Source organism: Vicugna pacos, chromosome 5 (genome assembly GCF_048564905.1).
Source record: "Vicugna pacos chromosome 5, VicPac4, whole genome shotgun sequence".
Lineage (NCBI taxonomy): Eukaryota > Metazoa > Chordata > Mammalia > Artiodactyla > Camelidae > Vicugna > Vicugna pacos.
In genome coordinates this window covers 66,867,507-66,892,883 of record NC_132991.1, presented here as the reverse complement: position 1 = coordinate 66,892,883, position 25,377 = coordinate 66,867,507, and the positions used below count along the sequence as shown (strand labels likewise).

At 38.6% G+C, this 25,377-nt stretch overlaps 1 protein-coding gene across 7 annotated transcripts in view; it reads left to right on the top strand.

The window, feature by feature from the left end:
- PARD3B (par-3 family cell polarity regulator beta) overlaps window positions 1-25,377 on the top strand; it is a 948,983-nt gene that overhangs the window by 357,175 nt on the left and 566,431 nt on the right. The gene's annotated exons all lie outside the window — the stretch shown is intronic.

Genomic DNA, 25,377 nt, shown 5'->3' with positions numbered 1-25,377 from the left:
CTTTCTCTAAATTATGATGATGATGATAATGGTAATGATGATGATGATGACATAGAACTTTGCGGTGACTGACGCTCAGGCAGTGGATGCAGCTTTTCGTGAACCATAGGTGAATCTGAATTACCTGCCCTTGAAGTAACATGGGGGAGGAGTTGGACTGTAAATGATGAAGTTTGTCTGAAGCCTACAGGGACCACTTAACATTTTTTTAAAAGTTATTTGGAAAAAGCTAAGGGTTATCAAGGAATCCAGGCTAGAAAGAAAAGGTCATTTTCTGTGTCAGCCGCCTTTTTCTTCTCCACAAACTGTTTATCTCAGAGTTTGGGGGAAACATTTAGTTTCTTAATTCTGTCCTATGATTTACTCTAGCAAGAACTGCTCCTCCAGTGATTTTGCTCAGAGAGTCCTTTTTTCTGTTGTATCTGGTTTGAAAGTGTTGGTACAGAAAATAAACATTCTTCTAAAGTTTTTGTGAATATATGACACCAAGGTAAATAATGTGTCAGTTATCGGTGATACCTCTTAAAGATAGTTTTAGGTCAGTTTAACAGTGTGAAGTTTTGAAAATCCACTAATGTTTTGGTACTTAAAACCGTTCTTTTTATTCCTGTTGAATGGATGCCTACATTTTGAAACAGCTCTAAGCACCAGGTGTAGGTTAATTCTCAAGCTAGAGCAGAGGTTTTTTCTACTTTGCAAAGGAAATTTTTTTTCCCTTACATCCTTACATTCTTACATGCTTAAGATTGTAAAAATTGTACCTATGACAGTTTTTGCCATTTGAAACAAAATATATACTGTAAAGTTTACTTTACATACCACAAAACTATATATCCAAATTTTGTACTAATTTTCTGGAAAGCATCTATAGTGCCCCTTTTAAAATAAGCCAAGTGGAAATTAATGACCTGTGGTCTTCATAATTTCTGTCTGTCTTTCTGGGAACCAAGCTAGTGAAGAGTCTGCTGGAGCTCAGACATTGGAGGCCTTTGTGGCAGCTTCTCTTCATCTGGAGAGAGGTTTGTGGCTTCAGCAACCTCACATCCCTATCATTCATTTGCATAATGGATGCCTTTTTATCCATTATGCAAATGGTACGGGAGGAAAATTAGGCAATAAGGGAAGACGAAAGGAGAAAATTGCTCTTGCTTTTGCTAATATTCTATTTATAAGCAAGCACTGTGGTCTTCAAAGGGCTGAACCTCAGAGTACCCCTGTGCCTGGAAATCTGCTTTTTCACCTTTCTCCTGTGAGCTTTCTCAGGGGGGAAAGGTTTGTTTTTCTTTAGCTTTTCCAGTTTCTTTTGTTGAACCATCTGAGCAATATAATGTTAAATGCTGAGGTTCCCCTTCTTTGAAAGTGGACTTTCTACTTCTTCAATAATGATAGAAAATAATATTTATTAAGTGGTGACCATATGCCGGACACTGAGCTCAAGGTAGTGCACCGAGTATTCTAAATCCTTTACTCATAACAGCTCCTTTAAGCCTCATAACGCTTAGTTGAGTTCTGATTTCCGACACGAGGAGACGGGCACAGAGCAGTTACGCAGCTCCTCGGAAGTCACACAGCTATTCGGTGGCGAGGTCAGAATTTGACGGATTCCTGGCTCCAGTGTTGGGGACAGTTCTGCCATGTGGCCTTTCATATGCTGTTTGTAAAAGAATACATTGGTACGGTTTTCCTGAGGTTGGCTTCATGAGTATATCCCAAACCCTGGAAATGCTTCATTCCCTGGCTTCCAACCCCATGCCACCTGGTACCCTAGACTACATGGTAAGATTAGCCAGCCTTCACTGTTAGGTGGTCAGCGTTGCCTTCCCACCGTCTGCTCTGAAACCATGGCATTATCCCCAGCTCCTTCTCGTCCTTTCCACCCTCCGTGCTTTCTTCAGCCTTCGTGTCCATGACCACTGCAGCAGGCCAGAGGTTTCTCATCGGTCAGACTACTGCAGGGGCCTCAAACTGACCTCTTCCTTTATGGTGAGTGCCTGCTTTCTCCAACCCCTGCTTCTACCAGAGCCACCTTCCCAAGTCATGAATCTGACTGGATAACTCCCCTGCTTCCCAGCTTCCAGTGGCTTCCTATTGTGAGGAGAATCAGGTTCAAACTCATTAGCAAGCTGATGCAGGTGGTTCCTCCAAATTAGCTGGAGGAATTTGGGCAGGGATGAGTGATGAAGAGATCATCCCTTACCTACCCTCTTGCTTCCATCAAAATGAGTTCTTTGCATTTCTGGAACTTGAAAAAGCAAAGAAAAAGTATTTATCGAGTTTCTCAAATCAAGAAGAATGCAAAACAACCAGCTTTGGTATCTGCCCATTCTGTTTTCCTTTTGTTGACTTCAGGGCGGGATGTGATCATGGGTTGGGCAGAGGGGATGGAAAGATATACTTGGCAGCAGATGCCATGTCCATGGCTCTTCTGGGGTGTGTCCTAGTTGTGCTGTCCCACCCACCCTGAGACCCTGTTTAGAAAAGGAGTGGGAGGGAGTGGTCAGAGAGGGAGTAAGACAAGTGTTCTAGCAACCCATCATCACTGGCTGCAGATAAAATGCTGAACCCCAAGCCCTGGCCCTTCCTCTGCTCCTCACTAAGCTCTCAGAGGCCACTGGAGCTGGATTTTCTTCTCTCGGGGCTCATCCGCCCAGGCTGGTACAGCAGACGCAGGGCTGATCCTCGCTGGTTCTCTCATTCTTGAGATCCATTCGGGAAGATGGAGAATGTAACCGTTGTCTGTTCACATGCATTTCTTACTTAAGGAGACACAGCTGAATAGATGTTAGGAATCAAGACGTTCTTACAATTATGTTTTACTGATATCTGAAATAAAAATACACTCAAAGTTCAGTGTAATTTTTATATCTTTTTCCAACACAAGATAATCATCAACAATAGCCAATTAAAAATTGACCACCTGCCCCACATACATGGAGACACAGGTTGCCCATGGCTTTTTTTTTTCTTTATCTTCCAAGATGAAATACTTATGCACAGAATATGCCAAAAGTTCATATTCAGGATATTTTCCTGATCTGGCCACTTCTCTGCCCACTTCTAATACTGGCTGCTGTTCCGCAGTCACCTTAACTGACAGCCACCATGAGCCATGTGTCTTTCTCTACATTTGCTACTTTCTTTGAAACCTCTGTGTCTTTGTTGTTACCTGACTCACCCCTTTGCCTCTTTTCTACCTGGGGAAATTGTATGTACCTTTTAAGTTCAAGCTCAAATAGGACTTTGTGAAGCCTTGTCCAAACCTTCAAGATAGTACAGTAAGTGTACCATAAGTATGTTTCTTAATTCTTCAATAAGGAAGGGATGCAAAGATGAGTAAATTTTCTACCAACCGAAAGGGTTCATATTCATGCGTCCTATAAGCTAATGGGGTATATATTTTTAATTTGTAAGACGAGTTTTAAATCATATGGGCAAACACATAATTCCAACTTCATTCATCTGAGTTATTTCCCACATTTATTTTCTAATGGATTTTCTAATGTAATGCTAAATGACTAAGTCCTGACTCAGCTCTTACTAGCAAATTATTCTAACACTTTAAGATTTCATGTTTCTGAAATTGGCCAGTGCATTTTACTGTATAGAGATTGCTAACCTAAGAGTCTATTTAAAACAAGAGACGTGGTGGAACAAACACCAAGCAGTACAGCAAACACATTTGCAGAGTCCATTGAGACTTGAAAATCACCTAGTTCAACAATTTTCCAAGTCTTCTTTGTGGAACCCTGTGGTACTTCTTAAAATGTTTCAGGATTTTGGCAAATATTTGATTCTAGTCAATTAATAATGTTTGCTGAGCATTTAAGTTCTAGATGCTGTCTAATTCATTCATGTTCATTCTCGGTACAAATAGAATTGGCTAAGGTAGCAGGGAAGAAAAGGATGCAGATGGTTGTCCAGGAGGCAATACAGAGTCCATAATACCGTTTTGAAGTCTTATAGGAAAGAGACCCACCTTCACTCTGAAGAATTCTTGGCACTTCTTAGAACAACTTTTGTGAAGTACTGGTCTGTTAATAGAGAGTTCCATAAAGTTTCATATTAGCAATTTTCTAGGCAATTAACATTATTTTACAAATGACCAAATGAAAGCTTAAACTCAGTATGTGCTCTGATGTCAAATAACTAGTTGGTTAAAGGCATGGAATTGGACCTGGCATCTCTGGGCTTTCAACTACATGACATTTTTTTAGATTAACTGTAGGTTTCAATTATCTATATTTTTAATATTATATAGGATAAAATAGCACCTTATTTATCCTTTTGGAATTGCAGTAGAGTATAAATTAGTAAATAGATACTATGAATAGTTGTAAATGAATCACCAATAAGGAAATAAAGGCCAGAAAATTAAGATGGAGAAAGTTTCTTTTAAATCCTTCTGTAAGCTTCAGAAATGAATTTGCTCTTATTTCTTCATCCTATGTGTGTGCACACACATGTGTCTGCATTTACATGTGTTTATTTCAGGAAAAAAATTGCACCAAAACAAATATGCTGATATTTGGGATACCTGGGTAATTTTTTTGTTTTGTTTTGTGGATGCGGTTGTACTTTTTGACATTTCAAGTATCTGCATGTAGCGCCTTCTGTTTGGTAGTGGCCCCGTCTTTGTCCCTTGAGAACCAATGATATGGAGCTGGTCCAGACCCTACAGTATTGAGTCTGTATGTCCAGTCGGGTCATTTAACAGGTATCTATTACATTTTTCCAAACGAAAAATAAATCAGGACACACTTGGCACTCTAGAAATGAATATTCTGAACTGAGACCATCCAGGTTACTTCTTTGTGCCACTAACATATATTCCTGGGCCACAGTTATCTAATCTGTAAAATAAGCCTTTCTTGTTCTAATGGGCTATGATTGTCCCATGAGAATTTCATTTAACACCAAGCAGAATTTGAATCTGCTCCATGCCCCTGTCAATTTCCATCCCATGGCCCCAATTAATTAGTAGTTTTATCTCAGAACTTTTGATAATTTTTCTTGTTATTTTTTGGCTGAAATTTGCTACTTTGGGTTGTATTTCTATGAAAAAACATCTCTTTAGTTATAATTATTTTCACAATGCAATTTAAACAGTGTATCAGGATAAAGAGTACTTTAAACTTCGCTGTTGCCACTCTTGTGATCTATATTACCCAGATGTAAAGCAATCTGATTAAAGTTTGGAGTTGAAACGATATTAGCTTTATTTTGCTCTTGTGTGTTAAACTTTGAAGATGAGACACTTTCTATTTGAAAGTGATTCTTGTGTTTGAGACTTAAAAGCTGAAAGGTGCCTCAGATGCTTTATTGTTTCCATGTGTGTTTGTGCTGCTTCAAAACTGAAATGAAAATTATGATTGTATGTTTGTTATGATATAATTATTTTCAAAACACTGAGTTCTTCTCTCTTTATTTTCGGTAGTTCCCAGATAATACTGTGTAGCCATAGATTAGTGTTGGAAATGGTGACCGTTTTCTATCTGATTCTGACTAATTTACCGCATAAGGGAAACATATGGGATCGTTTGTCTGAATTTTTAAAGAAACCAAATCCCTTTATGGCATGGATCTTCAGGAAAAAATAAAGAAGGGGGAAGTTTATTCCTTTAATTAGGCTGCAGCATGTAGGTAGCTGCTGTGCCCATAATGTGAGTTTAAGTATTGGCATCTGATCCTAGACAAACACACCCACACCACACACATCGCGGAACGAAAGCTCGGGGCTGGGCCGTGCTTCTGCCGGAGCCTTTGAATTCTGACTACAAAGCACCCAAGCCTGTGAGGGTCCCTTGTTACTGGAAGCTCTCTCCAGTGGGCGGTGAAACCCCAAGCTGAAATGACCAGGGAGCTGAGGTCACTTGCTTGGATGAATTCATAAGTCATAATTTGGTCATTGAGTTTCATTCTATTTGTTTCCTGTTGGGGCTGATTCTTCAAAAGTTAACAGCTAGAGAATGGCTTTCCTTTTCTTCTTCCCTGGGAGCCTGGTTTTTTTCCCATGCAGGCTTGGATGAATGATGCTGTAATTAGCTATGGTAACCTTGCCAGGCGATCATCAATCAGTCCTAGCCACGTAGTCAACAGAGTTTCTGCCTGCTTTTCTGCCATGTCGGTAACTAAATCAGAACTGGGGAGGTCACAGCGTCCTAACCCATTTCTAGCCCCATTCTTTTTCTTGCTATTGTTGTTTTGGGTTTTATTTCAGTTTGTTTTTAGAGTAGGTGAAAAGTTGCTTGATTTGGGGGGGAGGTGGCACAGGGAAAGTCATGTCCTACATTGAATATTCAAAATGTAATACTCCGGAAAAGGGCCTGAGGTACTGAGTTAAATGAAAAAATAGAATCAATATCTAAAGACAAGCAACTCTAACAAATAATAAAAAGTAATTACTACGCGGAAGTGACTTCTGGTTGTGTTAGTGAGGTACAGATGTGAATGATAATTCAAATATGAAGTTTTCAGTACGTGTGCATTGACTCTTGAGTAATAGCTGGTGAATGGTCAGCGTAAACATCCTAGACAATCAGTTCATCTAACATTTTGTAAAAATAACATGGTGCATTTGGCTTGAAAATATTCCATATTCTTATACATGTTTTTTAAAATGAGACTTTATTTATTAAATGATAGAATGTTAAGCAAGGGGAAATAAAAATTGATAATATCCTAACAGCCATTTTCCTTTTTCTATTTTCTATCCAGTTTATCTTTGTATTTTAATCTTAATTCAGTTCTTTTTTTTTTTTTACACCTGCTTTGTCCTCCTTTTGTTTCTTTTCTTTAAGTTTGTGTACTATATCCAATGGCTAAATTTAGTACCTAAATTGGTACTAAGTCGGTTATATTATAATAAAAGAAATTAGTAAAGGGAAATTGCATTTAGCCATTTATCCCCCAAATGTAAGGCGGTATATAAAAATTAAGCTTTCATTCTTGTTCTTTTCCAGCTGTGTTTTCTAAGTTGATTATATGACCTCAAAATAAAAACAAAACAAAAAAAAAGAGTGTACCACATCTCTCCCCTCTGGCCTCTTGCTGATGCTAGACCCACACTGAGACAGAGTCTGCAGATCCCCTCATAAACCAACGGAATGAAAGGTCACCTTCCTACTGCTCACTTGGTATTAGACCCCTGGGTTTTCAAGCCTCTTTTGCAGACTGCTTTTAATAGTAAGCCCAGTGAAGCCCTGTTTGCGGAAGGCTAGTCTCTGACTAGTGAAAATATTTTCAGCGACACTTTCATACTCACCTCCTTGTAGTTCCCTGGACCACTGATAAAATGACTTTGGGTTTGTCCTTTTAAAAAAAGAAACCATCCTCCTCCCCCTGACCCAACACACACACCGATAGTCTTTGCTTCCTCCCTCTCCCCACCCATTACGACTCGCGGCTTTCTTTCTTGTGACCAGTTCCTAGTTCTCTGGTCAGCTACTCTGAGTCAGTCAAATAGGACCAAGCAGAATGGCCCTCGTTCTCTAAATATAACAGCTGCTTTTTAGAGCCTCGTTGGTTTTCACGTGTCTGTTACAGAATACTTTCAAATTACCTATCCATATTAAAAATTTCTCAACAGTATGACTCAAATTTTTATATACATAAATCTTTGTGGCCATAAAATAGATACATTTCTCATAAATTTCTAATCACACTTAAACAAATTATTTATGATAACCATGCTGGTTTTCTTTTGCAATTTGAAATTCAAGAACCTTGCTAGCAACTCAAAATACGGTAAAGCCTCTTTTGCACTAACAACTTAAATGTAAGATTTAGGCTTTGGGACTTTTTCTGTGTGTGTGTGTGTGTGTGTGTACACGTGTGCACATGATTTTTTTTTCTCTTTCCGCCCAGATGGGCAGGGAAAAAAAAATCCACTAATTTAATTATTTACAGAAGATCCATCTTAAGGACAAGTCACTCAGAGTTGGACATGCTTTTATGACTGGCTCAGGATTTTCTCATTTGCTTTATCTGATAAACCCGTATGATGAATTACGCCCCAACCTATGCACATTTGGTTATTTTCTTGATCTATACCCATTTGGAAATTTTACTAAGATCTTGATTTGGCTCAATGAAAGTAAGAAATACTGAAACAGCTCGATCTGTTCATTCTCACTTCCCAAGGTGATAAGGAAAGGTGACAGGCTTTGCTTAGCAATTGCCTTAAGAAAAGCTCGCTCTCTCTTGTGTTTACCCTTTATTTAATGTTCACCAGATAAAATAAGACAACCTCTAGATCTCGCCACCACACCCTCTCAATTTATCATTGAAACAATGCATCCATCATATGCTACACAGAAAATGGTATTTATTCTGTTTGTTCTTAGGCTTAATGAGAAAATCTTGATAGCTATCAGAAAATACAGGTAACCTTATAAAAATACCAGAAAAATTCCAATGACTGCCCTGTATAAGACTCTTTCTGAAAGTCCTCAAACTCCTTTACAGATGGAAGAAATTTGGGCTTTATTATTCCTTTTTCTGTGTGTAAAATTAAAGTGAAGGAAATTATATGGTGCATCTTGCTTATTTTCTTTCTGTTTATACGGAAGACTGGACTGTGATTACTTAATGCATGTGTATGAAATATGACATGATCAAGGAAAATAAACGAGAGGAGGGCTTTTGCCTTACCACAGCCTCTTTAAAACCATAACACTTGTATTTGGTGTTTTAAGATAACATTGACTAAAGAAGCCATTACTTCAACGTCGTATTTCTTAGAACTGTTGATAAGAATGGTGTTTCCATATCCTTTTGCGCTATTTGTTCTGGAAAATGGCATGGATAACAGCAGGCTGAATGGCTTTGTGTCATCTGGTTCTGCATAATTGTGATGATCAAGTAAAAACTCTGCTTCTGTTTTTAAAACAAATAGACTTTTCTGCCCCAGAGATCTGAAAGCATGAGGCAAACTTCTTATTTTGGTCACAGTTCAGGAATAATGTCCTTTGACCTCATGACTTTAGTTTGGTGTTGCAGCTCACTGCCCTCCGGGCGGGGAGCTCAGCATTTGCACAACTGACATCTGCTCCTTTCAGATGGCTGTGCTGGAGACTACAGCTCTGGTACCTGATGGCAGTGCTGCAGAAGGTGGTGTCGGGCCTGTTGCTGACTTCAGTTAATTGATCATTATTTATTGCTGGCCCAGTAGATGAAAAGTGTCATCGCTAGGCAACCAGAGGAATAGACAGCCACACAAGTTGTGAGCTTATCTCAAGCAGCTTACAATCCAGTTGAATGAAGACAAATTACTGAATGTGTCTCTTAACTTGGTTAGGCTTCCATTTTTATACTTACAACTGCTGTTGTAATAACACAGAGCCCACAATCACAGAACCGTGTAGTGGAAAGGGACCTTACCTCATAAGTATGTTTAGATGCACACAGAAGCTGCGTGTGCCATTAGTCACCTGCGACGTGTCCTTGTAGCTTGGTTAATTGTCTCTTGTTTGGGTCTCTGGTTGATAGGTTCATGGAAATAATAAACTTCAAGTTTGGAACCTGTTTTGCTGTAGTTTTCATTGACCCTCTGTTTTGGGCAGGGTTAGCTGTAGCTCCTAGTAGGTGACAAAGAATAACTAGGGATCCCTAGTCTTTCCACTACCACCAAGTGTCCTGTGCTCCCCAAGTGAGATCTCCAAGGACTTAATGACTTGATGGACGAGCATTTATATCTTCACGCATCTATTCTCCACGAAGACACTCGTGTCAAATGTACTCTTTTAATTCTAGGTAGTGAAGTTGGAGACCAGACTTCCTGGTGAATTGAAGGAATACACTGTTCAGAAGGGTTAGCTGTGCCCTCAACAGGAGGTGGAATTCAGTGGCCCACTCCTTTTCCACTAAGTGTCACATAAACTACTGATTGGACCTCAGTGAGGGTCTTTTCTTCTCCAAATCTATATGTTATACCTCAGCCTAATTGACGTACATGATACGTTTAAGAAAAGTTTTAGTTTCACTGCCTCTGTTCTTCTGCCTGACACTAGCATTCTCCAGGTGGGGGTCCAGACTGGCTAAACGTGACTGCCCTGTCTCAGTCCTTCTACGTTGGGGCCCTACTGAAGAGAGGAGCATTTTGACCATGTTAGAAGATTCCCATAGAGAAGTAAAGAGAATGAGTTTTGTGTTTTTTCTCCTTTTCAGACTTTTCCAAAAACTTAGTCAAAAATTAACTTTCTTTAAAAGACCTTCCTCAACTGCCTTCTTAATGCCTTATTTTTAAAAATAGTGTTTTAGCATTTGTTTGGTTGCTGTCATCAATTTGATAGAGTACTTTCCTGTCTTTGCAAGGTGAAGTTATGTGAAGTTAAGCAAAGTTCTTGTCTGTAATTCTTACCTTCTTAAAAATTAGTTCTATTCTCCATATCCAGGATATAACCTGAATGTATTTGACTTCATATCTTAATGAAGAAAGAAGGCAATGCATTATTTCCAGGAAAAAAACAAGAGATAGAGAAGGATATAGATGGCATATTGCCTGTTTACTTTACAACAGTGTAGTGTAGAAATTAAGAGTAGAAGCCATGGAGCAAGTCTACGTAAGTCAAATATCACTCTGTTCTTTGAAAGCTGGGTGATCATTGGTAAGTTATTTAACATCACTGTGCCTCAGTTTTCTCATCTGTAAAATGGGCAATATTGGTAATGACCAAATGGAGTTGTTATGAGTGTCAAAAGCACTCATATGTCTGTAAATAGAAAACACTTAGAATAGTGCCTCCCATGGAATAAGTGGCAAATGACTACTAGTCACTTCTGCTGTTTTCATCATTATATTTGTTACTGGTCATTTGGAAGAAAATTGGAAAATCTTGTGTTTATGTGATTGCTATTTTGATCTGGCTCTTTGTTCTCCCTTTTTCTCATTTTCAACTTTCATCCCATGGCACTGTGTTCTCTCTTTCTCAGAAGTGTAGATTCTGGTTACCTCAGGCCCTCTTCTAAGCCATAAAATTATTTTTTTTTCTCTTTTCAGACTTAACAAGATAAATGGGAAAATGGTTTATTGAAGCCAGAACAATACCTAGGGACATTAATCAGTGTAAATATAATTGCTGCAAAGTTTTCAAGTAGTGCCTTTGTGCTTGTTTTTAGAGATTTGTAGAAGGGTAATTGCCTTGATTCCTCTTATCTTTACTTAACTCGAGTGCTAACTTTCATGTCCTCTCCCTGATTCAGCATATTGTTCACAAGAATTTTCCCGTGGAATTGAGAAGTGCATGCTGTTCATGTTTGACGGTACCTTCACACAAGGGAGTGGGGATATATTTTTGATGTTGTTACTCTTGTCCAACTGGCCTAGAATACCGTATGAGTCGGGTTGCCAGCAGGAAACAGATGGCGTGCTCAAAGGTATAATAGAAGAGAATTTAATAATGAGATTATTTAGGAAAGTGAGGCACTCAAATTCTGAAACAATTTGAGACTCCTTCCCAGCCCAGGCCCGGAAAGGGACAAAGGGAGACAGGTCTTAGCAATCTGGTGAGAACTGCAGATGTAGGCGGGAGGGCCTTCAAGGAGTAGAACCTGTGTGTGACCTAAGGTTGTGCAGCCACCACTTTGAAAGGTGAAGCTGGCAGAGATGGGGATAAGCACGCTTGCATCTCTGTCTCCCTACCCTCTGATCTCCTGCTGGTCCTCCCTCAGGTAGCCAGGGGGAAACTGGTCTGTGTGGTGCACCGAGTTACTGAGTGGAAGTCAGTCTCCTGGCGTCAGAACAAGGCTTAGGAGATGGGGGAGTGGCTCCGGGCCGCAACGTGGAGACCACCTAGCACAAGTACCTAGTCTGCCTGGCTCTGAGGTGACTTTTTATAAGGCCCTGGTGGAGATCAATAATGTTTTAAAATGAACAAGCAGTGGATTATATGTTAGGCATGAAACTTATCTACTGGAATATAGAAATCACTAAAGCAGACTTCTTTCCTTCAAGTTGTTGACAATTTAAAAAAAATAGTTTTCATCTTTTTTTTAAAAAAATTGAGACATAGCATGGGTGATATTTCTCTATACAACACACTGAAATGTGTTGTCCGCCTTTATGTAATAATTCTGTTGTGCTGACTGTAATTCCACTAATCGTGTAACTCAGTCAGCGAAGCATACCAGCATTCAGTTCACAAACCCGTGGACTCAATACACTGTTTTGTGTCTCCTCCTTCCCGAAGTTTTATAGAAACAACAGTTGAAGTAAGAATAAAGAGGGATGGTATAGATTGAAATAAAAACAATGGAAATGGGAAGGGGGAAAGTGGAAAGTGAGTAAAATCTGAGGTATTTATATAGTCTGCTAGAAAGATTTGAACTTTGGCAGAACACGGAAGCAGAGTAAGGAGAATTGAGGGTGTCTGGTGGTGAGGGTGAGCATCCAGCCCTGAACAGAGCTGCGTGGAAGCGAACACTTGAAGGAGGTGAGGAGTAAGAGCAGTTCAGATTGGTTAGAGAGAGGAAGGGAACTGAGAATGCGGCAAAGTCCTCCTCTTTCATAGCAAAGGATGCTACTTAAAGCAGCTTGAGTGCTACTTAAAGTTTGAAAAATCAAGAAGTTTTGTACACACACACACGTGCACATATAGTTAGCCACCAAAAGATAGAAGAGTTATAAAACAGTATGAAACAATAACTTCTAGGACATTGAGCCTGACAGTGCACAGGAGGAAGGAGAATCTTACTTCTTTCTGCATAGCTTGAATTATTGTGATGGTATGAACTGTTTTTACAACATCAACATCAACAAAACAAACAACTCGGTGAAGGACAGAGGATCTAAATAGTCTTTTTTTGAATTAACTTATACAGATGGCCTACAGGCACATGGAAAGATGTTCAGCATCACTTGATCATCAGGGAAATGCAAATCAGAAACAATGAGATATCACCTCATAACTGTTAGGATGGCTATTATCAAAAAGACGAGGAATGACAAAATGTTGGAGAGGATGTGGACATTGCTGGTGGGACTGTAAATTGGTACAGGCACTGTGGAAAACAGTTTGGAGAGTCCTCACAAAATTAAGAAGAGAAACCAGATGAAGAATATGACCCAGCTATTCCACTTCTGGGTATTTAACCAAAGCACATGAAAGCATGAGTTTAAAAAAATACATGAACCCCTAAGTTCATTGCAGCATTATTGGCCACGATAGGGAAACAAGATTAAGTACCTATCAACAGATGAATGGAGGGGTGGGTGTGTGTGTGTGTGTACACATAACACACACACAATGGAATGCTACTCAGCCATGAAAAAAATGAAATCCTGTCATTTGTGACAATGTGGCTGGACTCTGAGGGTATTATGCTCAGTGGAATAGGTTAGATGAAGAAAGACAAATACCCAAATACCACATGATTTCAGTCATGTATGGAATCTAACAAAAAAATAAGAAATAAAATAAAAGACAAACTTACAGCTACAGAGAACAGATTAGTGGTTACCAGGGTGTTGAGGGGTTGAGCAAAAATGAGTGAAAGGGGTCGACAGCTAGACTTGTGGTGCTGATCACTATATAGTGTGTTGAACTACAGTGTTGCACACCTGCAACTTGTACACACACACACACACACACAACATTTTAAACTGGGAGTGGGCACATTAGAACACAAGTGGTAGGCAAGGAATGTCAGGGACGTTATTAGAGAATGTTGAAACCACTCTTGATGGGAAAAGATAAATCATTTGCAAAATTAAGGACTTATTATTGGTAAGGCCTTGTTTGTAACATACCTGTCAGTTGCTCTCTTTTATCCAACTCACAGACCAAGCTGGGAGGCTCAGAAATGACTATGACCATGGCTAGCTCTGAGAACAGTTGCAAAATCCCCCCAGATCCACCGCGAGTTAAGCGCACCAGTGCAGGGGCGGCATGTCTCAGCCGCCACCTGAACTGCTTTCTGTGTCATGAGAGTGCTGGTTCACATTTCACACCATTACCAAGTCACTTCATTTGTATATAAAGTCACGCTCACAGTATATAAAATCAAGCCTGAAAATTTGAGTTATGTATATGGCAGAAGGAAGAAAAAAAGGTTTTCTAATTAAATCTTTTGAAATGGAAAAAGAACTATATCATTGCTTGTAGAAGATGTATAATAATTCAGTATTAAATAGTGTATTTAATTTACTTAGGGCTTAAATCACTGTAGACCTAAAAATAAGTTACTCATTGTATCTAATGAACATTAATCTGCCTTATAATTTGTAATATACGCTGTAGGGCTTGTCTTTTTGTTTGTTTGAGTGTTTGATTTTACTTAAGGGGAGTCTATCAAATTGTGAATGTTTGTAATGATATTGGATGTAATTACCTCAGTCTAGAACAACTGAAAATACTTCATCTGTGGTGTAAAATAATTGGGATACTTTTTGTTTTGTTTGGATTATCTGGATAATTGCCTCCATTTTCCACCTGACTTAGTGTAAGTAGACACATGCTTGAGTATTTTCCAGGAGACTGTTACTTAGGGTTTCTTAGCAGAGTGACTCGAAGCTGAAAGGTCTGATAGTGAGAAAAGCTGATGAGCTAATGCGATTTTGGTTGTTCAGCTGGTTATTGGGTCTGATGATTTTTAGACATCATGTAAGAATTTCCTTATTTGGTAGTTTCATTCTGAGATAATATGGGTGTCATTAAATTTTGAGCAAATACATTTGCTAAGTCTGTCCTGTGACCCTAATCAACTGAGAGTGTGTTGTGAATCGAAGCTCATGAAGTTTCAGACTGAGGTTTTGGTAAAGACTATATCCAAAAATGTGGGAGTGCACGTGTTTTGTATGGATAGAAGGGAAAAGGAAGGTGAGGGAGGAAGACAGTTCTCTTCAAGGAAAGTAAAAATATAATAAAGTCAAAGTCTGATACTAAATTTGACTACTGAGTGTAGCTGATAATTTGGAGGAGATGATGCAGCTTGTGTGGAGAAAGTATTCAACTGTAATAAAATAATAATTTTTATTAATACAAATTGAAAATTATTAAAACTTTTTTCTAGATCTGAGAAATTTTCATTGTATTTACAGTGTAATGGCCAAATTAGCAAAAGAACTAATAAAAGATACACTTCTTGTGGAAAGATCTTGACTTAGCAGTATTTGACAAGTATTAATAGATCTTTGTTAAAATGTATTAATAACAGTCAGGATTTTTCAATCTTCTAAGTAGTCAGTTGAGGATAATTAAAATAATTTTTACATATTTTTGATGTTATAAATGCTGCTACTTTATCACTGAAATTGTTGGAGCTTCATGTTCAGGATGGAATGGAGTTAAAATTGGGTAACACTCAAGGGAAGATTTGGCAAAATGATTTCACGGAGCTTCAAATTTAGATCAGTCATAGCCAGGGCTCCTAGGAGAGGTAGAGTTCCTTGTCTGTATTTAATATGAATAACATTAATATTAAAGATAAATTTGTGTAATAGGTGAGCCAAAAAGGGATGTTACTGAATATGTGAGTTGGCAGTTTTTCCAGGAATGTTTAATTCAGTAAAAGGAAATGGAATGGGCCTGGAATTTAGAGGACAGGCTTTCTTTTGAGGATTCAGATGTGGTGAGAAAGAGAAGTGTCATTTCTGCATTGCATCCCTTCCATCCAGTTATATACGTGGATGAGGGTTTAACGGTGTGGATCCCAAAAATGAGAGCCCTGTGGAGCTACTGAGCTTCCATCTGGTAGAAGTGATGTGAAGCAGGTGTGGACCAAGTCACTGGGGGAAGGAATATGTCCACCTTTGCTCCATCCTCACCACAGAGTACTTCATATGTCTTACTTTACCAAGTGTTGAAGCAAACAGTCCTACACAGCTCCATCACCAACAAAACCTTCTTTCTCCACAACATTTGGAACATCTGGCATGGCATCGCCCCCAAAGCCAATTGGTAACGTTGTAGGCTGTCAGATTAAGAACTCTCTGCTTTAGCCTCCTTCCCTCTCTAATTTCCCTTTCTCCTTCTGTCTTTATTTAGGCCTTCCTTCCAATTTTTTTCTCTCTCTGCTTTCTTTCCATCCTCTTTCTACTCCCCTCTCCTTTCTTCTTTCCTTTCTTTGACAATTATGCATGAAAGCCCAGACAGCAAACTTAGTCAGTTCCTAATGCACATCTTTCTGAGGAATGATGCTCTTCATGAACTCGGAAACCAAGACTAAATGCTTAAGTGGTTGAGTAAACACAATTGGAATCAAAAGGTAGAATTTCTTATATTGGAAGGAAAGGTTTCACAATAATTGAAATGGAATGTGTGAAGTCATTGAACTCAAGGGAGCATGTATAGTTCACCAAGATCTTATTAAAAAAAGAGGAGGAAATTTCACAGTGTTTGCATTCTTGTCATGCACCATGGACATGAACATGCCTGGAGTTTGACCAGATAGACAAGAGTCTTGCTGAAACTGATCTGGGCCTCTACCACCCTGTCTTACATCAGTAGCAGAAGACCTTTCTCATGCCACAGTAATTAAATTAATAAAAACAAACAAACAAAACACTTGAACAAAGTGGAAGCAAATGGAGCCCCAGATACCAAACTGGTTTCATTTGGGAGGAAAATCTTGGAAGAGTTCAGGAGGCATGCATGCAGTAGACAAAGGATGCTACAGGAGAAGTAGCTGGATTGTACTGAAAAGGACGTAACTGGGGCCGTGTGCTGGAGACCTTCATGGACGTGCCCGATAAGTTGCATCCTTTGCTCACTTTGATAGTGGCCTGTGGTGGCAAAGCAAATGGTCCTGATTCCTTTCCTTCACTAAGCCCTGTTAGGTGCCATTGCTGACTGAAAAGAAGCCTCAGAGGCTGCAGGTATGTAAGTCAGCAAAGTACACAAGGAATAATGGCTTCAAAATAAGCTTCTGAATCATTCTTTAAAACCTATGTAAGGAACTACGAAGTGTTATGGATAGCCCACAGCAGCCCTAAACCGTGATTTATTTGAGCATTGGCAATTATTAATTTGTAATAATCACGACTTTGTCTAGCATAAATCATATTAATATTGAGTACCTTTCTTTGAGCTCTTAAATCTAGTTTTGTAATACATCAAACTAAATGTAAAGACTAGTATGACAACCCCTTGAATGGTGACGGTCCTATTTTGCAGGTCTTGGAGCTGTTTCTGAGCAAAGGGAGATCATGCAGTTGTTAGTTTCTGTCATTATCAATCAAGTTTATATTTCTAAGATGTGCAGTTAATATTACTGTGTATTCTTATTATCATTTTGAAGTGATTTTCTTAGACTTCATAGGGAAGATTGTTCAGTTTCTCAGGTGTTCTACAGAGTATAAAAATTACTTTGACAAAAACTAATACGATACCAGCTAGAAGAACAATTGTCATTGGAATGACCTTTTCGGTGGGTAATTTGAAAGACAGCCTTCTGCCATCTCTCTGCCAGCCTTTTACTTCCTGCCAGAAAACGCAGGAGCAGAATTTTAACTCCAGTGATAAGATTCTCTTCAGTCATTTGTTGCCTATCTCCCTCAGTGCAGTTCCTCAAAATTTGAAAGCTCTTTCTCTCTCTTTAAGGGATTTTTCTCATTACCTGGAGAAAATGTGTCCTATGGGAAGGAATTCTAAAACAATAGTACAGGTGCTGAATCAAATTTCCCAGATGTGTTGGGGATTCTGTTGTAAGGATGGTAAATAGTACTGGTTTGGTGTTAAATGGCACTCTTGTGTCCTATTGGAAGAGTTAATACAACTGCCGAAGGTGCCTTTCCTTACAACAAGGGAATAGCTTTGACTTTGGAAGAATATGGGCTATGAAAGTACCCAGTTGAAATACCCAAAAAGAAAAAAAATAAAAGCACTTACTAGTAAAATGAAGACAATTAATTTGCAAATAAGTGTGTTTTTAAAATGTGGCCCTGGGGTGACATGTAAATCCAAAAGACCAATATTTTCTCTGAGAATAGAATGATTGGAAGATTTTTTTCCTTTAATTCTGAGAGTACCCCCAGAATGGAATGCTCATTGACTGATCAAATATGTATTCTCATCAAGAGTATCAAAGAAAAGTGTTTTCTGCTGTTCTGGGCCACAGATTATAAAGGTGACACATACTTGTTCATGTGTTTGTCTTCCCCGCTTTCTGTGCAGCGTGTTGCGTGGATGTTGGGCCACAGTGCGTTTTGTTCACTGCTGTATCTTCAGCCCCTGAAACAATGTCTGGTGGGTAGCAGTCAGTCAAAAAATACCCACTGACTTCCAGGACAACAAGGAATTTATCCTAAAAATTCAACAAATCTTTTAATCAACAAATATAATTGTTCTGTTTTCTATGGGACTTCTTTATATTCGCTTATAAAAATAAATTTTATTATTAAAACAAAAAAAACCCACTGAATGAATGCATGAAAAAGTTGAATAAATAATTAACCTATGATATGTTACCTCTGTATTTCCTCTAAATACATTTTCATCTTTTTTTCTTTTAGTATTTTTTTTTTCAGTGTCCCAAGACTGAGGCTTTTTCCTTCAGTCTTTTCAAGTTGGAATCTTAATCCTATTTCACTGCTTTTCATTCAACAAGAATGTTAAGCACGTGCCAGGAAAAGTTAGAAACATTATCTATGATTCCGGTACAGGAAGGTGGTTTCATTCCATTAGCTTATTTCTAGAGAGTTCACGGATTTGTCTCTGTGTTAATCCAGCTGACAAGCAGAATCCAAAAAGTCCCTTTTGAAAGGATAGAAAAAAGAGGGATTGTTTCAGTGGAAAGGAAAAACAGTTCAGTTAAAGAGGTGGTGAGGAGAAATTCAGGGGGTGGAAGGGAAAGAGAGAGAAGGAAAGAAAGAGAAAGCTGTGGTCAAGCAAGAGAAGACATGAGATTAGCCCTTCATGTGTGGAAAATCAGGCCAAGTTACTAGCTGCAGTTTGGCATTTGCGGTGTATTGAAATCCCACCCGAATACATAGTGCTTTCATGCTCTCAAGAAAAAAAAAATCTGGACTAAATAATTATATATGACAGAAAAAGGGAAGAACCTTGTTCAAGGATTTCTGATTTGGTGATTGTTCCTCATATCACACCCCTGAATCTACTGAACTCCCACTCCCTCTAAAATGAGTAAAGACAAAAGAGAAATCAGAGAAATTTACAGGAAATGGTGCATCCATTTTATAGGATGGTAAGTAAAGGGTATGTTGTCTAGTCCCTGACACATGTGCACCAAAAGATGATCTAATTTTGAAACCAAATTACCTGATAATTGTTTTTAATACATGTATGATCTTTTGAGAATACTATGAAATAAAGAACATGAAATATGCTATGCCATTTTACTACATATAGAGAAATTGTGGCTGGAAGAGGTGATGAAAGTAAATGCCCCTGTACCAGAAGCTAGGTCCCTTAACTCATCACCTGGGGCCGGTTCTCCTACCACCTTGAATCACCTGCCATGTACCTTGCTCTGTGAATGCAGTTTAAGCACAAGGGAGACCAGTGAAGGAAGTTGCATGGAGACAGAGGCAGGCACATGCAATGTAAGAAATAATTTTTTAAACTATTAGATCCGTCCAGTAGTGGAAAGAATGGGCTTCTTCCAAAAGGAATTAATTCATTTCTTCGTTCATTTATTCACCAAGGAATGTTTGCCAGGTGCTGCCCATGGAGGCACTGGGTTACGTGGTTGACTTACAACAGTGGGCAAGATTGCAGTGGTCTTTGCTGTGACCGCACATGTAGCCTATTACAGGAAGGCAGATGGAAATAATAGCCAGAAAGGATGTGAGTGGAGTGATAAGATGAATTTGGGCTACCATGAGAACTCCACCCAGGTTCCCTTAACCTGAGAAAAGAGCTGGAGAGGAGAGATTCTGGGAAGGTTTCTCAGAGGAAGTAGAGCATTGACTAGGCTAGTGAAATTGGAAAGAAGATTCCACACTACATGAGTAGGATTTTATGTTAAAGGAAGTAAATAATGTCAAGAGTTACAGCCGTAAGGAATATAAGATGGGGAGAGAAGTGTGGAGAGAGTTGGCTGGAAACAGGGAGGAGGCCGGGTCTGGAAGGGCCTCGGTAGCCAACGTAAGGAGCTCCGTCATGTTCTCAGAAGCCACTAAACGGTAGTTTGTTTATCATGTCTTGAAAAGGTTAAAAAAAAAAACTTATAAAAAACTGCATTCAGTGGTAAGAGTAGAAATGCAGTGAGCACCCATGTACCTGACAGCTGGTTTGAAAAATGGACATTGCCATTACCTTTGAAGTCCCCCGTGAACACCTTGCCAAGCCAATCTATTTCACTTTTATCTCAGCCATTCTTTTGCTTTTCTTTGTAATTTGACCACATATTTTTATATCCCTAAGGAATATATTATTTAGTTTCATAAGATTTTTAACTTTATAGATGGAATTTACTGTAAGAATTTATCTGCACATTTTTCGTAGTATTTCTTTGCTGAAAAGCATCCACTTTGTTAAATGTACCTGCTACCCATTCCTTTTCACTATTGTATAGTTTTCCAGTTTTCTTTTAATGGACATTTGTGTTTTGGCCAGGTTTTTACATGCAGCATGGCTATAAACCTTCTCCTCCATGTATTCTGATCAGCATGTGTAAGAGTTTCATCTAGGAAATATGCCTAGGAGTAAAATTGTTTATTCATAGGTTATGCCACTTTTCAAGTATGTTAGATGATGACAGATTATTTCACACAGTGATTTTTATCTGTTTTTTGTCTACTACGAAGTAGGAGAATTCAAGTTGTTCCACATGGTCAACAAAACATAATATTGCATATTAATATTACATACCCAGAATACTAATCACTTTATAGCACAAACATCTTCTCCCTCTTGATTAGTTGTCTTTTTACACCTGTATGTCTTTTGAGGTTCAGGTATTTATGGTTTTAATAGAGTCAAATCTATCAACCCTTTATTTTAGATAATTTGTATTTTATTTAAGAAATCTTCCCCTACTCAAAGGTCAGAGAGATTCTTCTACTTTGTTTTGTAAAAAGCTTTTAATGTTGTTTGTTTAAAATTTTACTTTACCTGGCATGAAGGTTTTTGCATGTGGCGTGAGATAGGCATACATTTTTTTCCCTCATATAGTCAGTTGCCAGACACAATTATAAAATTCAGATTTCTTTATATTTCTCTTTGGATGCTATAAACTATTTCATTTGTCCTCCTGTCTTCTCCTGTGCTAATATTACGCATGCTTTAATATGCCTTTATCATATTCCATGATACCTGGAAAGACAGGGCTCCCATGTTGCTCATCTTCTTCAGGAATGGCTGGACTGTTCTTGGCTCTTTGTTCTTCTGCTTAAATTTTAGGGTTGGCCTGTTGAGTTTCAAAAACAAAAACTTACTGCGTTTTGTTTCAGATTGAATTAAATCCATAGATCAGTTTAGGGGGAAATGACATCCTGTCAATATTGAGTCTTCAAATCAGTGACCATGCTGCTTCTCCATTTATTTTCTCCATCTTCTTTATTGCTCTTCAGTGAAAGTTGATGATCTCTTCATGAAGTTCTCGTGCCTGTTTGGATTTACTCCTAAATACGTGAACTTCTGATGCCATTGCAAAGAATATTTCCGAAGTATTTTGTTTGTTGCTGGAGTACAGAATTCAGTTGAATTTTTTTAAGCCAGAAAATTTCCTAGGACTTTATGATTCATAATGTAACTACAGTTTGTTGTAGGAGTTGGAGTTATCTGCAGGTAAGTACTCTTTCATTTCTTCCTTTCTAATTCTTTTTTTTTCTTTATTAATCCTTTCTTGCCTTGCTATGCTAAGACCTCCATTGTTGAATAGAAGTAGTGATTGCAGGTGATTTTATTCGTAATTAATAAGAATTTGCTCAACTTTTTACTCTTGATTGTGATTTTACTGTACAATTTTATATATATATAAAATTTGACATTTATACATTTAGGTATTTATATAATTTATGTCGTATGGTTATGAATATAAACATCTATCATAACATTTATAATAATGCAAATATATATTTATACTATTTAATATTTTAATTTTTGTGTATATATGTGCTTATATACGTATACATATATACATGTGTGTATACATACATGCACACATATATTATAATCATGGGTGAAAAGTATTAGTGAATTCTTAGTTTTTATTAAGATTATTAAGATCACCCTCTGTTGCCACTTCTGTTCAAAACTGTAATGGAAGTCTCAACATAGTAAGCTAAGAAAGACAATTGTAAGGATTAGAGAATAAATGAAATAATTTTTTTCAGGTTAAGGAAATCACTTTCAGTTTCTAGTTTACTAGAAGTTTTCGGTGTGAATGAATGTTAAATTTTACTAAACATTTTTCTATATCCATTGAGGTGATTACATATTTTTCTCCTCTAATCTACTAAAACAATGGATTGTATTAATTGATTTTGAAAATTTAAATCGAACTTGCATTCCTGTGGTAATTCTAAATTGGGAATAGAGTTACTGCTTTTTTATGTTGCTGAGTTTAGCTTGTGAATATTTTCTTTAGGACTTTTTAAATCTATGTTACTGAGTGAGATTATCCTCTAATTTCCATTCTTGCACTGTAACTAGTTTGGTTGGAAATTTTTGCACAGGAGTGGAGATTTGCTTGATTTGAGATTTAACTTTAATACGGAGCACAATTGAAAGTATAAAAGAGTGTGGTCATTTTTCATGGACAGACAAGTATTTCATTTATAGATTGGATGTGATATAGAGAATTTGTGGCTGACAGATGGTCTACAAAATTCTTCCCAACCCTGAAATGTGATGGTTCTGTAGTTCACTATCTTTGCCGTCATCATTTACCTCATCTCTAGAGAAGTGCTAGGAAGGGTAGGAGATGGAAGGAAAGTCTGGTGTTGCCCTGTTAAGTGGAAATACATTTCAAACTATGACACTGTCATAAGAATAATTTTTAAAAACATTTACTTAGAGTTCCCATGGTTTCATGCTCTCTTATATTAACTCATGAAGTATTTTATACTAGTCTCAGCAACTTGCTCTAGAATATGCATAGAAACTATTTAAAATTGAGTTTTGAACTTCGAACGTGTTCTTTTTCAATCTCACCTGATAATAATGCCAAGTGTACCAAATCTTTTCTATCCCCTGGAGATGAGAACATTTTCCCTGTGATGTTTAAACTTAATTCCAGAGTCCCATCCCACAGATAACCATTTTCCTTTCCCCTATGCATTGAAGTGCTCTCCTTAATTGCTGCAGTAGTCACAAGAAGGCAATTGGAGCTGGAGTGCTCTCGGTGGGAGAAGAGTGCTGCAGCTGATCATGGAGAGAGTGGTATCGAGAAGCACCCAATTTACTTCGGAGGATTCAGCCTTTGTCAGCAGGCAAGCAGTACATAATATATTTTACCTGAGCTCTTAGAGTGATAAGGAAAATGTTTGGTGTGCATTCAGGCCCAAAGAAACTTTTAAGATTTATCTCAACAGAATAGTGTTCAGACGAAAAATAGTCTATATACTTCCAGGATACAAGGGCAGTATGTATTTCAAGTGCTTTCACTCTGGGACTTTGTGGAATTGTTACCAGTGAGGAATCTAAACATGGCTGAAGTCAGAGTATACTTTCCTCTTGCTCCGTTTGCCTTTGTAGAGAGGCTGTGCGTCTCTGGGGGTACATGGGGAAGGCAGCTCTGTTCTGCTACTGAAACGTGATCGTATCAGTCACAGAGTGGCCGAGCAGATGCCACACGCGGGGGAAGTTCTGGACAGAACAGCATTAGCAGTAAGCCCTTGCCTCCCCTGGTGGGACCAGCGCTGCGCAGCTCAACTTGCGATGTTAGGCTTGTCAAATTATGTTTATGGTGCGGCCGTGGCCTGCGTTTTGTGCCGAGCGAGCCTGCTCTGGTGTCACATATAAAACCTGTTGCTGATGCTTATGGAGTGCCTGGAGTGGTTGGGGGACTAGATAAGGTTTCTGCTGGTTCCTCATGTTGGACGAGTAGCTTTTCCCTCTTTGTTCTGGTTTTCATTAGGTTTCCCTAAAAGTTCCACATTTGTTCTATTATCTACCATATATCCCTGAATATATGGCACAGTCAAATAGAAGGTGACCTCCGTTTTCCCAGTGAGGATATGAAAACTTTCAAGGAAATAGGAAGAATAGCCAAATGTCTGCTTAAGTTGAATTTATGAACTTTACTGAACATACTTTTCTATAATGACATACGTAAAATTTATTAGTGACATTAACACCTTGCTGTCATAGGAACTATTTTTGTTGTTGTTGTTTACTCTGGTTTCCTGAACACAGCACCGTTACTTTGTCATCCTTACTTTCTGGTTTGAGGTTCTGAACTTCTTGAATCTCTCTGCATGACACTGTCACTCGGAATTTTGTCCTGAATCATCCTTTGCACAACATCACGCATGTTAGGGTTGTTTTTGTTTTGCTTTGTTTTTTGGTCCTGTAGGTATAACTGTGTGATATCCACTTTGTGGCTTTTTACAGTGATATTTAAATGCCAATTTAGAAGAGTTATCCAATACTTATAACTGTGAGATCAGACCCCAGGATTACTGATTCTGTGTTAAACTTTTCCCTTTTGTTACTGATTTAGTCTTTAGTGTCTGAATAGGCTATCCCTGTATCTTGGTGGCTGAATACAACAGAATCATTTCCTTTCCATACCAAGTCCACTGCAGATCTGGGTGGCTCTCAGAAGCAACAGTGATCCTGGGTGACAGGCACTGTCATCTGTAGCTGTGCTGTCTGGACCACCTGGCTTCCTGATTGGCACATCATGGGTGATAACTTTGGATGGTCTCAGAAAGACATTTAAAACTGTGACTCAGAAGTGGCACACACTGCTTCTGCTATGCACCCATTGATCAGAACTCATCAATGAAAATATCAGTCGGAGTAGCAACATTCCCAGCCCTCCGCCTCCATCCGCCCCAGGTGCTAGGGAGGAGAGGAGTGACTGGGGCAAGCTCTGCAAAGCTGTATGTTTACCACCACCCAAGACTAATATTGCCTGAAGCTTGCCTTAGGCTAGTGAGGACCTTGTTGAAGTGAGTGGCCCCAGGACGTGAGAACTTTTTAGTGTTGACTGAATTGGGCAAGATGGTTCACCTTACGTATCTCAAATACAGTATTGAATGAAGAAAGGAGGGAGTGGAAGACCATTCAAATTTAATTGGGTACCTTTATGGGTGACATTCCACGAGAAGGATCAAGAAATTCACCCTAAGCACAAACATACTCACTCCATTCCTTAGTAAGTAGCTACTAGTAGCATTCATATTACTCACTTGAGTAGTTGAAAGACTCAGTGACCCATCAGTTCCCTTGAAGCTTGTCAGTAGTCATGATTGACAGCATTCATAAGGCGAAAGTGTGTGTTCCTAGCCTACCAGCCACACAAGCCACAATT